This window comes from Teleopsis dalmanni, chromosome X (assembly GCF_002237135.1).
Source record: "Teleopsis dalmanni isolate 2A chromosome X, ASM223713v2, whole genome shotgun sequence".
In the NCBI taxonomy this organism is placed as follows: domain Eukaryota; kingdom Metazoa; phylum Arthropoda; class Insecta; order Diptera; family Diopsidae; genus Teleopsis; species Teleopsis dalmanni.
In genome coordinates, this window is record NC_051848.1 from 57,097,131 (window position 1) to 57,115,082 (window position 17,952).

The window sequence follows — 17,952 nt, forward strand, 5'->3', positions numbered from 1 at the left end:
AGTTTGCACAACAACAAATAATGAATTGTTGTTGTTGTGTTGTTGTTGTTTTTGTGCTGCCTGTGAAATATTTTATTCCGAAACGACTTAGAAAGGCATAGTTAAGCTTTTTTTAATTACAAAATTACTTTGTAATTTGTTGTATTTGTAAGATGCTATTTTATCAATCTAAAATATCATAAGCAATTAAAATTTAAATGGAGAAGATTAAAAAATATAATTTTTTGTTGCCTTTATAGTCTTACAAGCTAAAAGGTTATAGGCATAAATAAATTTTATTGTAAATTTTTCATTGTAGAGCAGCAAAAAATCTACTTCAATTAAACGCTGACCTAATTAATTTTAAGTTGCTAATATACTCGTACTATAAAAAAATATTAATTAAATTACAAATATTTATTATAAAAAATTTCTAAAAAAAAAATTTGCACTAACAAAACCTATTGCCCTAAACACAAAATAAGAAGAGACGATCTCCATAATTTGGAAGAAACCCTACTCGGGTTGGGATGAAAGAGAATCAAGCAAGACGCATAATCGTTCAATGACTTAAAAAATTGAATCATGTTTTATACCCGTAGAATGAGTATCTTTTTTTCATTCAGCTAATTTTTCGTTTTTTTTTCTCAATTTTTCGGTTGGTATGAGACAAAGTTTATTTTTAATAACAGCGAAACAAATACAAATCTCAACCCAGGAAACTAATGGCAGATTGTCATGAAATTTAAGAATTTTTAGAACCAGTCTTAAGGTGTATGTAGTACACATTATATACAGTATAATTTTTTTTGTATTTTACTTCAAACTACTCCTGTAAATTTCTGCAATATCATGTATATATTATGAAGGTATATCTTTATAATGTTATGTATATAAACATATATAGAAACTATGGCAAAAATAATTTATGTTACTTACGTATTTGAAATTTTTAATTCTATACTTATAACTTATATAGGCACATCATATTTTATTTTGAGCAACCAATATAAATTTCTGTTGTACATTGTATAGTATGTATATTTATTTTTTTAAAGTTGCGAATATAAAAAATAAAGTATCTTTCAATTTTTTTTAATCTTTAAAAATTTTTTTTTTTTTTTTTGATTGATGCTCACAAGCCTTGAGCTATATAATAAATATGCATTGTTTTCTTCAATAAAGAAAAAATATAAAAAAATATAAATTCTGATTTCCATTTCAGTTCATATCTGCAATTTAGTAAAATCATGTATCAGTATGTATTATACATACTCGATATAAAAATATTGCTAATTAGTTTTTTATGTTTAACTAGACGCAATTTAATAAATATTAAAAAAAACTATGTATTATACATGAACTCAGTTTTTGTTTTTAAGAATTTTTAATCCTTTCATTTATTTATTTTTGCATGCACTACATTTGGTTTTTAGTTTCCACAACATATTTTTATTATAAAAAAAACTGAACTCTACTAGAGCTGCTGCTTTTTAAGAATTACGTCTAACAATGGAAACACACTGGTCAATTAGTAAAAATGGTTTTATTGTTTTTCGAAGTATTCTCCATGTTGATAAACACATTCTAGCATTCGATTGAACTAATTTTCAAAAAAGTTTTGTCCAGGGTTTTAAATTTTTCAATGGCCTGTTCCATCACTGGGCGACAAGTCGGGACTGTAAAGCCGATGAACCACAATTTGACATTTTGAGTCATAATGTGTAGGATGATCCCAATTCAACGGTTAGTCTTCCTCAATTCTCTGTATATTACACAGAATTGACCACTTGTGATGAAACAGATAGGTTAGCAAAAAGACAGACGAACAGGGCCATATGCACTGAGTTTATCGTGCTGTTCAGATATATATTACAGGGTTAGACGATTGAAGTGTTATCTATTCAAGCGACTATATCTTTTATGTGTGTGTTTTTATTTTTCTTAATTCAAATTACAAAAATTTGTGGAAATAATCAAAATTTCAGAATTCATTCAATCTAGCTTGATGTGGACATTTTTTGTTTCTTCGCTATGACCTTCAAATGGTTAAAAAATGAGTTGCTTCATGAATGTGATCTTCCGGTATTTTGGCCTATTCCTGAACAATATGCCTTTTTAGCGCATCTATACTGGCATATTTTTTAACTTCACCTTCACCTTACCATACAAAATAGCCCAAATGGAATAGCTCATCGAATTTGCATCTGGCGATTACGAAAGTCATTTTGTAAACGAAATAAAGTATATAACATGATTCTATTCTTGGTTCACATGAGTTTTATGAGACCGAGACCGGTGTCGACTCTTGTTGGAACGTTCATGATCTATCGAAATGTTTGCGATCTTTTGCAGATAATAAGTCGCATTGAGTTTGACATTAGGCTCGATGCCAATTCCATTATTTATGATGGAAAATTACTTTGGGTGTCCATTTGTAGTCTCAAATAACAGTGAACAGCAGTGCGTTGAGTTAAGTAAACACGATTATTTTTAAGAGTTTATAAACTGCTAAATGGGGAAATTTTTCTCACCAGAGAACACAATGTTTGGAAATTTGCCACGCCTAACAATTCGTGTGACAAGTCCTGTGGCCCTTCGGGTTTAACTTTTTGTTGCTTAGGTGTAAGATTTTGTGCCTTTTGGAATTTGTAAGGCTTTACTTGGAGCTCATTTTGGAATATTAGCTATTCGAATGTTTTGCTGGATTATTTTCAGTCCTTTAGTGGAAAGGCGGAAATAAGATACTTTTATAAATTTATTAATAAATTTATTACAATATACAAATAAAATATTTTATCATAGTCAGTATTTATTATAAAATGTTAATGATCGGGTTTTGTAATTTAGTATTTTACTAAGAGTCGATTAGTTCCTGTAAATAAATCTCATGATTCAAATTCATCATTAGTTAGATTAGAATTTTGAATTTTCATTTGATTAGTGAAAGGCTAACTTGACTCTTCAAACCAAAACATTCTAAAATTTCATGTGTTTAGTCGTACCATTGCTTAATCGAAATAAAAGGAAAACATTGTGTTCTGTGAAAAGTTACGTGACTTGGTTTCCTCAAACTCGATCTCAAATAATTGTTGCCATTTAAGTTCACATTTTTCAGTAATATGATTAATTAATTAAATGAGATACGTGCTCGCATTGTTCCATGCCACCTTATCATTGTTGTATAGCACTTCGAGTTGACTGGAAATTTTTCTTACGATTTCCTTGTAACCAATTTTTACTTTTTTTGAGCTAAAATACCAAAGCTACGGGTCCAAGCAATTCCGTTCATCTGTAAGTTTTTTTGGAACGATGTTTTTATGTCACGTGTCATGCACATACGTCACTAAATGTCACCATGTTATGTTGGCCGTCATTAGTATTTGTTGTTCTGTGGCATGCTAGCATGCTGAAGATGCAATATCTCATTGGATGCTGCGGCTGCGGCTGCTACTGCTTACTTTATGGCAGGAAGATTTGCGTTTTCTCAAACAATGTTGTAGTAGCACAAATTAATGAGTATTGTTGGAAGGAAAAAAAATTAACGTTTGCTATACTTTTTTGATACTTTTTTCTTTTTTTTTAATTCATTCGATTTGTTTAACTTCTGTGATTCTTTAATTTTTTTGTGACATAAGTTGAAGTTTCTTAGTATGTCGTTATTCATTTTTTTTTGTTTTTTGTTTTTGTGAAAATAGCCATTAATCTCGAGAAGTGCACTTCGTTGTTAATGGTCTGCAAATTGCTCTCCATTAAATGCTATAACACATGGAAATAATATAAATTTTTTTTATTGAGTTCAGCCAAAGCATTTTTTATTACGGTTAATATATAAAACATTTTAAATTTTTGCGATACTCAAGACATCTGTCTGTGTCATAAATGGTATAGTTATACTTAATAGTGAATTTATATTGTTTAAAAACAAAATTAGTTTTGCTAATATTAAGATTCACAAAAAATTAAACTAGATACGAGTTTCTGTATTTTTCGTCAAACAATATTAACTGTAGTAATATCAGATCCCCGTGACAGATATTGTTTCAATATATATATATTTTCGGATATATAAAAAACTTGATTTTGTTTTACATTTCTGACACATATTTGTAATCTAATTCATTATAATATAGATTCATGAATAAAAAATGTGCAGATTTTTTAAAATCAAAATTAGAATTAATATACGAATTGCGTCGTCAAAAAAAAAATAATTTTTGGCTTCGATTTGCGTCGTATTTTGTCGATCCCAATTCACGACGCAAATCGGGGTCTTTCTGTAGTAACATGATCTTTACTTTGTTTTTGGGTTTAATGTGTTTTAACGCAGAGTCCCGCAACCCAAAACGTATTGCAAACCGATTAAAAACTTTTCTCGAACCCAATTAATGACGCAAATCGGGGTCTTTCTGCAGTAACATGCTCTTTACTTTGTTTTTGGGTTTAATGTGGTTTAAGGCAGAGTTCTGGAACTCAAAACGTATTGCAAACCGATTAAAAACTGTTCTCGATCCCAATTAATGACGAAAATCGGTGTCTTTCTGTAGTAACATGATCTTTACTTTGTTTTTGGGTTTAATGTGTTTTAAGGCAGAGTCCCGCAACCCAAAACGTATTACAAACCGATTAAAAACCTAACATATTTCGCATGGCTCGGACCAATATTTTCGCAAAAATTAATAGTCTGAAAGGCAAAATATTAGTTTTATATATAGTAAAAAATAAAATTAATTGCTAAATATAACATTTTTACAGTCATTATATATAAACAATATTTCACCTGTGGATAGTTTTAAGTCACACTAGGAATAACTGAATATGAGGCCTTTATGAAATAATGATTAAGAAAAGTATGTATTCTCTATGCATTTCAAATGTGAATTTAATTTAATCTTTCATATAATATGAGCTATACTCTTATGTAAAATGAATGTATATTATATTTGAGAAAGAAATTAAAGTCACTTCCTAACACAGAACCTAACAACAATATATTATACTAATTTTCTGGATTGGCAGTTGAGAAACATTGTTCTTCAGAAAGTATAGTACAGATATATTTTGCAATCTGCTTCATATCAGCAACACATGTTGTAATTCTTTTGTGTATTTTTTTAGGGTTCCAGAACCATACAAAGTGTTATAATATTAATAAATGTTATTAGTTTGATTTTTTTTTTTTGTTGAAGTATATTTAATAGATATTAAGTAAGACATGTGCGGGTTCACTAAACAAGTGTTCAAATCCCATACAAGTTTGATTTATGATTTAAAAATAGTTTTTTCTAAAACTATAAATCTTTATAGTGTTTATAATGCAATATAAATTATTTTGAATATTTTACTCATATATATATATGTATCTATAGTTTTTGTAGCTAGTTTGTCGAAATGCATTAAATAGTTAGTTTGTTAAATTACATATATAGACAATATTCATATTAATGTCATGTAATGCACATTTTCTATATTAAGCAGCTTAGACCTATTTATACTCCTAAGCAAGTATCTGAGTTTAGTAAATTGGTGAGTGCCGGAAGCACTTCTATGGTTTTTTGTAGAAATTTTTTTTTTGTTTTTCGACTAGTAAAATCTTGAGATATCTGTGTATGTCAGTATTCCTAACGTTTCGAAACGTTGTATAATATTTTTGCTGATCTGATTAGCGGATTCCCGAAGTTGAACACTATAGTACCATACCGGTTTTAGAAAACTATTTATAGAAGAGTAATTAGTTTCGATTTACAAGGAGTAAGGAATAATATTTTGAGATAAATTAGAATTTTTCAAACAATAGTAAACAGTTTTTAACAAAAGTACCCCTAATAGGCCTTAATAGGTATTCAAGTGAGAGATATTATATAAACTAAAAAGCACTATTAAAGGTTTTTCGACTAAAATTTATTTTTTGGGTTGATTTTTTGTTTTTAAAGTTTTTTCTTAGTATAGATTGAAAATGGATTGTTGTCGGTCAATGAATCAGCTGTAGAATTTATGGATGATATACACATACATAAAACAATATATACTCATATTGTTTTAGTCTATAAAACATATTTTATTCTTATACAATCTTCTATATGTAAACTTCAGTTGGCTAAATGAAACCCCATTTACAAGTGCGTTGCTACGCATTTACGTTGGCAATCTTAAAATTATTTTCAATGCGTCACCATCAACCGCGCCAAGTTTGTAACTTTTCATATTCAAGTTTATTTTTAAAATAAACCTAACAAAGTATTTGACGACTAAATTTTGGGATGTGCGAAATATACAAGAACATATATAAATACATAAAAAAATTTTGCCTACACTTTTTGTTGAAGAGTGCCCTTTACATAAAAATTCAGTGTACAGAATATTTAGCATGAAGCATACGTCCAGTAAATAAGATCTTTTCTTACGCAATTTTATACAAAGTAAAAAAAAGATGAAATATGAAAAATATATCAGACGATTTTTGCAAGAATAAAGATTTTAATTTATAATATGTTTATATAATTTTTTTTTTTATTTTATTTATAAGCAATGACTTTAGTTGAAAACTGAAACAGATTTTTGTTTATTAATCTTAACGTGTCGTCACGCTACGACAGTTCGAACATTGCTTAGGGTTGTAAGCGGAAGTAATAACAATACACTGTGTAGAAAAATGGGTCGTACAGTTTCTGATTTGGATATCACAATTTTCTCAGACGGTCAAGCTGTTATAGGCGTTATAGCTGACAGTTCTTTTGCAGCTCACGAATCTAGGATTTTCTTTATAAGTTAGGCGAGACCTGTCGGTGTCAAATTCCTATGGGTGTCTGAACGCAAAAACATCTCCGACAAATTCCCTAAACCCGTCACGTTGCTATCTAATACTAATTTCTTGGATATTGGTGTCCTTCTTGCAATGCCTAAACTTGCTTCGGTATATAAATATACTTGTTAGGCCACAAAACACAACTGGTCGAAATTGGATAAAATTCATACCAGTCGTATTCTTCAACGTAGTACGCAGCTAACTCAGTACAACGATAAGGGGTGCTAACAGACCACTGGATATTCGGAAGGATAGTGGCTCTGTGTATTCGATAGAACTGTACTTTACTTCATAAGTCTATGTCTATTAGTTGCTAATAGTAGACCTATAGGTCTACAATTTTTTTTAACTAATCTGACAGAGTTGCCATAACAAACAACTGGTTTCTAGTTTTAATCATTCTTTTTTAGTTTTTATCTATATAAATTTCGTCAACATTTCAAAGTTCGTGGAATTCTCCATGTGAAAAAAATATTTATGCAGTAACAGTATTTTATTTTGCTGACATAAGTCTTTAATAACATAAATAGTATGTTATATACAAATTGTATAGAAAGGTCCAAAATTATACTGTTGATAAAAATATTTACCCACAAAGTAAAATAGGTATACAATTTTGGAAGTACAGAAAATAATGTTTATATTAGTGGTTAATTGAGTTTGAACGTAGTTTGTGAAATTTCTGGTATCATAAGTCTAAAAATATAAACATTTTTTTTGTTAAAACGCAAATGAAATGTTAAGGTGATTATATATTTAGTCAAAAGTTAGAAAGAATATATTTTTGCGATGTCACACACGCTTAACTTAAGAACTAACTTATACAGTGAAAATTCTCTTCTGCGAGTAGTCCATGTCCGCTAATGTTAATACAGTAATAATCTACAATATCACTAACGAAAGTTTGTTCATTTGTGGTATCAGCAATGGGTTAAATTTGATTATAATTTTGTGTCTGGTCAACAATACTGTCTATAAGGTGACCTCTCCTATAAGTCTGCGCAATAAAAATTAAAACTTTAGGGAGTCGAAGAGCTAGATTCACGCTATTTTTAAGCCTCTTATTTGGATTTATAAATATAGTGAGAAACTTTAATCTTATCCGTTGTGATAAAATTATGTATAGTTATATTTATTGATGAATAGATGACGATTCACGAGCCACAAACTTTTATTATATTCCGAATAAATTATTATTGATATTTGTTTACAATTTAACTTGGAAATTTAAAGGAAAAATAATTTAGAAGGTATAACAACTATTAGAATTGATTTATAACGAAGTGCATAAAACAAAAAATTTTAACTATAATGATGAGATGAAAATGAGATAAAAATATACCTATATATTCAAAAATGTTATTTTAAATATAAAATCTTTAGAAAAAATAAATAAATAAATGAAAAAAAAATTTATAAGTATAGTCAAACCTTCAAACTTAAACTTCTATAACTCGAATTTTTAATAACTTCAATTAAATAGAGTACAACAGGGTTTAGAGAGCACATTATATACAATTACAAAAAATTTTTTTAACTCGAACTCTCCATAAGTGCAACCTTTTTTTTGCATAATGTTGATTCGAGTTATGGAAGTTTGACTATATTACGAAAAGATTTTATAATTTAATAATTAATTGAATTTTGGAATTCTATTATTTAATAAATAATAAGGTTTTATTGTTGTAATTACTGTTCGAAATACCGCTTTATAGAAAACAATAATTTATTTTAAGAATTTAGTTTCTTCTGTATAAAATTGATTTAATATAAAAATTTGTGTTATATATAAAACTAATGGTTGGCATTTATTATTTTATTTATTATTATTAACAAATATTTTAAATATAAAAAATTAAATTTAACAATATAATAATAGTTTCGCAAAAGAAGATTAAAACTTAGCTGATGTATTTAAAAAATAAAATACATCATCATATAAAATTTAAATATTACGAGTATATAAAGTTTTTCATGAATAAATTAAAAACAAAAATTAAAAATAAAAAAGTTGTAGTAGGTTCTACCGAGATTTGAACTCGGATCGCTGGATTCAAAGTCCAGAGTGCTAACCATTACACCATAGAACCGCATAACAACCGATTTGGGAATTTCGATTTGCTTCGGCTTTGCTCTGCTTCTGCTTACATCTTCACCTTTCTGTGCTGATGGCTGTCTATTTTACCTTCGAATTTATTTTCATTCATGATTTTGCATATTTTTATCATGCTTGGGTCAGGTTGTCTATAGATATGTGTCTTTCACTTTACTGTGGCGCCTGTTAGTATGGCTGGTTCGCCCTTACATTGTATCGAATATGTAGTATGTTTAAGCATATCTACTATATTGTATTTTGTTGTTATATTAAATTTATATAAATTAGTAGATCTATCTATATATACATATAAATATAAATCTTTGAAGTACACAAGATTATTTGCATGTTTATCGAAACTAGTTTTCTTTGCATCATTTTTCTATGCTATTTTATTCATTTGATTTAATATATAAATTCCATTTGCTTATAATACAGAAAAGTCAGTTTCAATCCAACAACTTTTATGAAAAAAGAAAAACTTGTAGAATGCCATTGAAATATTTTACTATTTATTAAATAAACTAACTAATGATTGTATTAAAAATTCACATACATCAATGTTTAAAATATTACATGATGAAAATTTATTTTATAAATTTAGTACTTTATGAGATTACATTATTTGTAAATGTATATATATATATATACTATATATATACTCACATATAGTTATATATATTCACATATAGTTATATATATTCATATATCTTTATATATATTCATATATACTTATATATATATATTTACAAATAATATAACCTCATAAAAGTACTAAATATGTATAAATATATATTAGCAGTATATATATATATGTTTACAAAATCCATGTTAAGTAATTCATTAGAATTTTGTGACCAATATTATACTTTTCCTATATTTTACTTTGATTGTAAACAATTTCATAACTAACACATTTTACAGATTACCAAATATAGATTGAATGCCTATTAAGCATATTTTGGCTTTTATATTTATTAAAATTTTCAGAAAATGAAATTGTAATTTTTTGCTTATTTTGCTAATTGTAATATGAATACAATTTTATTCAATTAAATTTGCTATTAAATTACCTAAACAAAACAACTATATTATTGAAAACAATATATTGTAATTAGAATTATTCATTTTGTTCTTCCGAGAGTAAACGTAAATAAAAAATAGAAATCTGATTAAGATTTCTATTAAATTTTTTTTGATAATAGGTATATAAATGGGCCTTGCTATTAGGTATAAATAAAACATCACTGAAATGTCGTCTACGAGACCATACAATACTATATTCTTTTGAGGTAATCTTTGATGACATGTCGACACATCGCTGGCAATAAATATCGGCCATCACTTTCCGTTTATTCCTTTCCCGTTATCAAAGCGTTAGCTTCAAACAAAGTATAGGTCTATTATATTTACTTACCACATGTCACACAGTGATATACCTTCTAGCTTCTAACCTTCTAGCTTTTCTATGCCCCTGATGCTATAATTTTGTATTGTTGACATATTTGCCAAACAAAAAATAGGCCTCATCACCCAAAATTTGATTCGAAATTATGGTAGATTACTATAAAACAGTATTTTCGTAGTAAGTTTTCATACTTTTAATATGTTTAGCGGTTGTTAAACGAACCGTATTGAAAAATGGCAAACCTGAATAATTATTAAATAACAGTCCCATTTGACATATGTCTCTGAAACAGTTTTAGCAAATCAGAACCACAAAATAGATAACCCTTTAAGTATATTAAATATATATTAATAAGTCGTAACTTCAAGAACGATACGGTTATAGATTTGGTACTAATAAATATTTTAAAGAAAAAAATTGATTGTTTATTGCCACAGCACGTACGTTTTCAAGAGACAGACACGCTCATTCCATCCCAGTCATGTCAGTCATGTCTCAATAATACCAAAAAAAAAGGTATCGCCAAAATTTGCATATTGCAAAGTAAACCAAAATTGAAATTCCTTAAACGTTGCATACTTACGGTGGTTTAGCTCAAACAAAAAGCAAATAATGCAGTACGAGCACACGTTAGCTGAAAAAAGTCCAATACATATTCAAGAAGGACATAACTGCCGAGGACGTACTTTGGCCAAAAAGGACGCCAAGGTTTTTTGCGTGAATGTGTGCTCATGCGAGAATTTTGCGGTTTGATACTGCTATGAAGATGTGATATCTTTTTGGTTATTATTATTATCTTTTTTTATGCACGTACTATATAAAATCAATAAAAGATGTAGCATTGCAGTTAAGTCTTCTCAGTATGAGGCGGGCATTACTGTAGCTGGTATATAATGGAAAGTGTATTTCATATAATTTTTAAAAAAATTTTTATAATTGTAATTTCTTTTTTGCTTGGATTTTATTTTCGATTTATTATTCTTTTTATACAATTTTTTACATTTAATTTATTTATATATAATTTATTTATATTTAATTTATTTATATTTAATTTACTTTGAATGTTTTTTTTTTTCGTCCACAAAAACCATAAACGTATTTAACGTTTGATATATATATATATATATATATATGTAAATATGCTGGAATATATGCTGATATATATGGGCCTAACACCAGAATTTCGGAAGCAATAGGCACGTGGCCGAGTGTCTTCCAAGCTGAAATTCACGCAATCAATTTATGCGTAAGATCAAATATTAGCTGTTCTCAGCACATATTTTCTCACAAAGACAGCATAAGCTTCCCTCAAAGTTCTTTCATCTTGGACTTTAAAGTCGAAAAATGTCTTTGAGTGTTACGACTTTCTGGGTCAGAGGAGTTTTGGGAAATGAACAAGCTAGTAAACTAATCAGAACTCCATGAAAAACTGCTTTTATAGTTCCTCAACCTTTTTGTGTGTTAAACTGGGCCAGTACAAAACAAATAATCAAGGAGAGAGAGAATCTTTTGGGGATAGTGTACTAAGAAGACTTCCCAGGACTTACTCCTAAAAGAAATATTCATTATTTCTCAAAAGGTTATGTAAGGCTGCTAACGGGTTTCATAACAGGTCATTATGGTCTGAAATATCACCTTTGTAAGCTACGATTCTGTGCTATTCGGAATGCAGATTACGCCTCGAATATGGGAAACTACTATGCATATTCTTTGCGACTCTCCAGCTTTAACAATGCACAGAAAAAACTTATTTCATATGAAATTTCTGTCACAGGAGCAGATTCAGAGCGCTTCTCTAAATTTAGTTCTGGTCATTGTTCACAAAGCTTTGTGTAATTGGAAGTCAATTTGATAGAATAGGACTCTTCCAGGCGCAGTACCGGCTGTTGGGCAATTTCATTTTAATAAAAAATATAATAAAATATGTTTCGGCTTTGTTACTTACCTTTATTATTAAATACTAAGAAACTATTATATATATATTACAATGTATAAATAAGACTGCATACGCATGAAGCCTAAGCAATTGTTATAATAATAAAATATATATTATTATTATATAATCTTATATAGTATTACATAGTATATATATTATTATTATATAAAACCTGCTTACGCTTCATACGTATGCAGGCATGTTTCTAAGAAGACTGTTGGTTCTAATAAGGATTGATTTATGCTTATAAACCGTTATTGTAGGAGTCCTTTGCTTGTGGGGATGTTTTACTCTTTATATATTATTGGCTCACTACATGGATTTAGTGCTTACCATGCAAAGTAGATACTAAACAGTTAATAAACTAAAATAGAGCTTATATTTAATGTGCTAATTAATAAGTTTTTTTTTTTAGTTTAGTAAAGTTATGGACTTTATGTTTTCTATAGTTACATCAAATTTTATATACATACAGTACGGCCTATAATTTTAATTTGTTTTGGAAATGCAAACCATACTTTTGTTTTATATTCTTATAAACACACTTTAAATGTTTGGTTTTAAAAGTCTTTAAAATTTCCTTAAAAAAAAAATGCTGATAGGATATGCTTAGTTTAAGGTGTTATCTCTCTTCCTTTGTGTATTAAGGTAAAATTGTTTTGTGGTGTTCTGTGTTGGCATCACAAGTGTTCTTAGACATAAACAATTTCATGTCCTGAAGGTACGTACCCGCATGTTAAGTAAAACATAAAAAAATATCTCATCTTTACCCAACCTTTCGTAATTTTTTGACAAAAAACTTGTCAACAGCAAACATTTTCAAGTTTTTGTTCTAAATCTAAAGCTACTGCACTTTGCTGAATATTGCATAAAAAATACTTCTAACAAATTAAATTGTTTTTCAGTTCTTTTTTTAGGAATTTAAAAAAAAATAATAAAAAAAAATGTATAATTTGGAGGAGTGTTTCGAATATATAGCCTAGCCTTCTCAACTGTCAACCTACCCGTGGCGCATCCTGTTTTCTACATACAAGGCTCTGGCGACCGAGTAGAGGCGGTATGACCTGAAAACATATAGCAGAGCGGAAATTCTCTAACTACTTAACACCAATCCTATCTCCGAGTTAGCAAATAAAGAGATCTAGCCCTCCAAGTTGGAGGTTGATTGCAAGACTAGCAACCCAGGGAGCCCATGGTTCATACTGGACTCTAGTGCCAAATACGAAGAAGATGTATGTGAAAAAGATAGTCTGGTTAAAATTTCTTTGTTAAGTTAAATTACTTATGTTATTAAAAAAGTTTGATTACTAAGGCTATTTGTTCTAAACGCTTTTTAATGCGCACTCCAAGAATATGTTATAAGATTTTTCGTTAATAAAAGGTTATATAGAAGTAATTCAAAGAGAAGAGTTATTTTCAAGTAGAGTTATTTGAGAAAATTGCAAGTAAATGGTTAAATTAGAAATAGTTCTGAATAGAAAATTCTATAGCAACAAATCTTAATGCAGTGCTCAAATGTCTATGAGAGCTGTGTAATAAATAAGTCCTTTGAAGACCATTGAAAACTGACAAAAGATGAATGCCAAAGGCAGTTTGAATATCAAATAGCAAAAAATTAAATAATTTCATTCAATATTGTCCACTTTTTGTCTTCAGTTCCCAATGACAATAACTTACACGTCAGAAAATTGTAAGGATACTGTGCCCACACCTTAGTATAGTAATTTTTTTTAATGCTGGGGGGTTTTTCTCTCCTCAACCAGAATTGAAATAAACAAATGCAAATCGTGCATAGACAATGTCAGTTGGTTTTGTACTGAAGTTCTGTTAGATTTATTTCATTTGGTGTTTTGTTAAGCAAAAATAAATAAAAATGAACAAACACATGCCCAACTTAAGAGTTCAGCTGGAATGGAATCGACTTGACTTGAACTATATCGAAAGTTACTATGAATTGATCTAGGTTTTGTTGTTCTTGTTCTTATAAAAAAAAATATTTAAATTTATGTGCACATGACTTTGCGGGAATTTTCTACTGTCAAATACATTAGAAAGGATTTTCTTGGCTCCTTTTTTTTTCCTCTATAAATTTCTGCTTTATTTCGCTATTGTTCTGTGGCTTTGTTGATTTCGTCTGTATTGGCTGTTCTGCATTACGGCAACAGTCTCTGCGGTATAATATTTTTTCTCATTGTGCTCCTTTAAAATTTCATCTTATAAACAAAATAAAGCAGTGCAAAATTCCTCAAGAGGTTGAGTGAGGAGGTAGCCTCTAAAGTTGTATACTTTATTACTTGATTCAATTTAAAAATAAATTGATTTTGCATAAAAAATACTAAGACTTCTTTAGTGACTCAATATATTTTTAAGTAAAATATTTACTATTCAAATACAGTACTCGTATATTTTCATTGGAAACAAAATAACTCACAACATGCAGTTAAGGTTTTTGACTGGACAGTTTATATACAGTCCACGTTATTATGGAATAGTAAAAATTTAAATAAATTGTATATCTATATCCATAATGTTGTTCTTTGTATTCAGTAGTTAAGAATTTAAAAAAATAAAATTTAAAAAAAATTGTTATTTGTTAATTTAAATAAATACTTAAATATTTTACTATTCTATTAACAAATTAGCTTTCATTTGTCACAATTATCTTCAACAATTAAGTTTAATAAAAAAAAATATTTTTAGATTTTTAGAATCTTTATTTACTATTTTATACTTTATTCAAAAAGAGCTTCTCAACATAAAATTGTCATATTAGAAATTCTTATGTATTAATATTAATATTTAAATGATTATTATCATCCGTTGTAACGAAAAAAACTAAATTCTTATTTTAAATTATTGCTCTCAAAATATAGGTTTTTTTTTATCAAATAGTAGTAAATTACAATAACAAAAACTTTTATTATTTTTAATTAAAAATTTATATGAACATGAACTTTATCGATAGAACCATACTAATAATCAAATTTCGCAAATTAGTATTAAAACGAATGTGTCACGAAGCTCATGGAATGTGCTCATGAAAATGAGGTAACAGTCATGTGAGTTAAAGGACATATTGGTATTGAGCAAAACGAAAAGGCAGATAAACTTGGAAAACAAGGATCAAGCCATAAAGCACAGAATTGCTATTCAGGCTACAACATGATTGTAGACTACCATACGTCGCTAAATGTATAGATTCACTTAATCTTAACAGGTGAAGAAAGATGAGCACTCTAAACAAGCGAGATAGTAATGAGACAGTGGCCCGATCGACTCCAGTTTTTGTGGTTTGTCGAGCACGGAACTCATAGGTTTACAGCTATTGAGATCTGTACATCTTATTAAAGTGTTAAAAAGTGTCCATATACGTAGCTACATAAGGCATTGACTTCAAGTTTTCGTACCGATTTTTGGTGGATTCAATGACGTGCTGCATTAACTGGCAGGCAAAAATAAGTTGATGTTTTGCTGTATAACTAGTCACAGAGGTATTAACAGCAATAAGCCCTCAAAACTGGATGTATTTGTATTTGTAGAATTGTCGATATCTCCTACAAATAGTAAAAAATATTTTAATAATTTGAATATATACTTTTCACGTCAGAGTGAGAGCTATAAAAGAGATAAGAAGCAGTTATAGCTACGTTATAGCCTTACTTGAAATGATAATCAAATAAGCTAACATATAGGGATTTATTTAAATATACACATAAGTTTTGATATTAAATTCTGGAAATTGTTAGAATAGAAAGTTTTTTTACAGCTTATTTTTTTAATTTAAAAAATTGTAATAATTTTGTTTGAGGCTTCCACATCCATCGCTAAGTACATCCATGGCTTAAGCACTCAATCACCGAAACCGTTTTCCTGCATCTTGTAATTTTCCTCGTAAAAGTAGCAACTGCAATTTGCTTAGGATGGAGTATTTAGTGTCAGGCTTCGGCTTATGTCTTAAATTTTTGATAAACTGTGCACATGTGAGTAACCACAGGTGTTCCGAAACATTTTCCTGACTTTCACATATGCTGCTGTCATAAAAAAGTTATTTTGTGTGGTGCTCTTCCATGACGCTGAAGCTGAAGCTGAAGAAGTAAAACATTTTGTTTACAAATTTACAAACTAAGCAACTTTTAATGCATACTCGCATATACTTACTAATATAAATTTATATAGTTTTGTTGCCTAAACACCAATAAGCAGACGACATCTTGCGGCGCTTTTTTCCATCTTCGCTATTGCTTTATTATTTACAAGGATATAAACAGCATTTCGTCCTTTATTTTTTAAATTTTTTCGTGACTTTTTCTTTGCAGTTTCTGTGAGTTCCTAAACCCAGTGTAGTAGTCAACATTTCTCGACTATGTTGCTGTTTCTGTGTACTGTGTACTGTGTTTGGCATGTGGCATTTTGGATATATGCCACATCTATACACCAAACATATGAGCACCGCATATTGCATGTGAGTTGCCTTTGTATCCTTACAAGAATACTTGATGCAGTTATGTTGCTTCAAGGCATAAATTTACTTTTCTTATTGTACATGAATGAAATAGTAAAATATAGAAAGCGCAAAGTTAAGTATGAAATATAAATAAAAAACATTTTGTTGGAAAATTTTACCCAAAATAAAGAAAATATTGCGAAAACCTGTAAATGACGAACGGACGTACCCTTATGTTAAGGGTCTCGATATGAGCACATTTTAAGTGAAATAGAATGAAAGAAGGGCGAACGCGTGCTATGTGTAAAACACTGCAGAATCATGAGGGCTTATGGTACGGTATATGGTAGCATGGCGTAATTTTTTCGATACGTAATAAATGGGTTTAACGTGTTAAGTGCTTTGGGTCAAAAAATATTATTTCAAATTGTGCATCAAGTTTAATTGAGACGTACCTATTAAACATACCGAAGTGTGGGAGTGGGAGTGTCATACTTATTTATGTCAACAACACAATGTAAACCGTATTGGAACAAAAATCTTTATCATGAAACCCTTAATCTGCGTTTTAGAGAACTGAAACTTTGCATTTCATTAAAATTACATTAACAAATAATAAAGAGGTTTTTTCGAACAGTAGTGAAATACAACAACAAAAATTTTATTTTTTATATTATTTTAATTAATTGAATTTTTGGCTGACCATACAGCTGTTTCGAGTATTGCCAAATACCCATTATCAGTGGTGTTGGAAATAATTCTTGTATTTAATTATTCGTAAATAATTATTTTTGAGATTACAAGTACCAGGAATCGAACTCGGGTCCTGCCAAATGTGAAGCTCAGATTCAACAAATAATTAACAAATAATGTAATATATTTAATTCTTTTATTTAAATATCTATAGATAGTAAAAAACACGAGAAAAACAAATTTTGGTGTTTTTGAAGTTTAAAAACTTTACAAACAGACACATACACATATTATACATAGGCTTATTATAGATATTTTATTTAAACTTTATTGATCTGCACTTTCAAAAAGCTCTTGAACTATATCGATTCAATCATCTTTAATTTAGCGAGTGCGAGGAACGGATAAACGATAAAAAAAAATAAATATTACCATTGATTATTGATAAAATAACGTCTTAATCGACACCCCTATCGATCAAATACATATCTAATTTTTTTTTACCCAAATCAACATTTTTTTTATCATCTCTTATAGGTTGAGATTAGTAACCTCTCTCAAGCAAAAAATAGTAAATTGACGTAATATTTGC

The 17,952-nt window shown here is 28.8% G+C and overlaps 1 protein-coding gene and 1 non-coding gene across 2 annotated transcripts in view; one reads left to right on the forward strand and one right to left on the reverse strand.

The window, feature by feature from the left end:
* Positions 1 to 17,952, forward strand: part of LOC119689530 (centaurin-gamma-1A) — a 424,668-nt gene that overhangs the window by 67,077 nt on the left and 339,639 nt on the right. The gene's annotated exons all lie outside the window — the stretch shown is intronic.
* On the reverse strand, positions 8,803 to 8,874 carry Trnaq-uug. Its single transcript has one exon. It is a non-coding gene; the product is annotated as a tRNA-Gln (tRNA).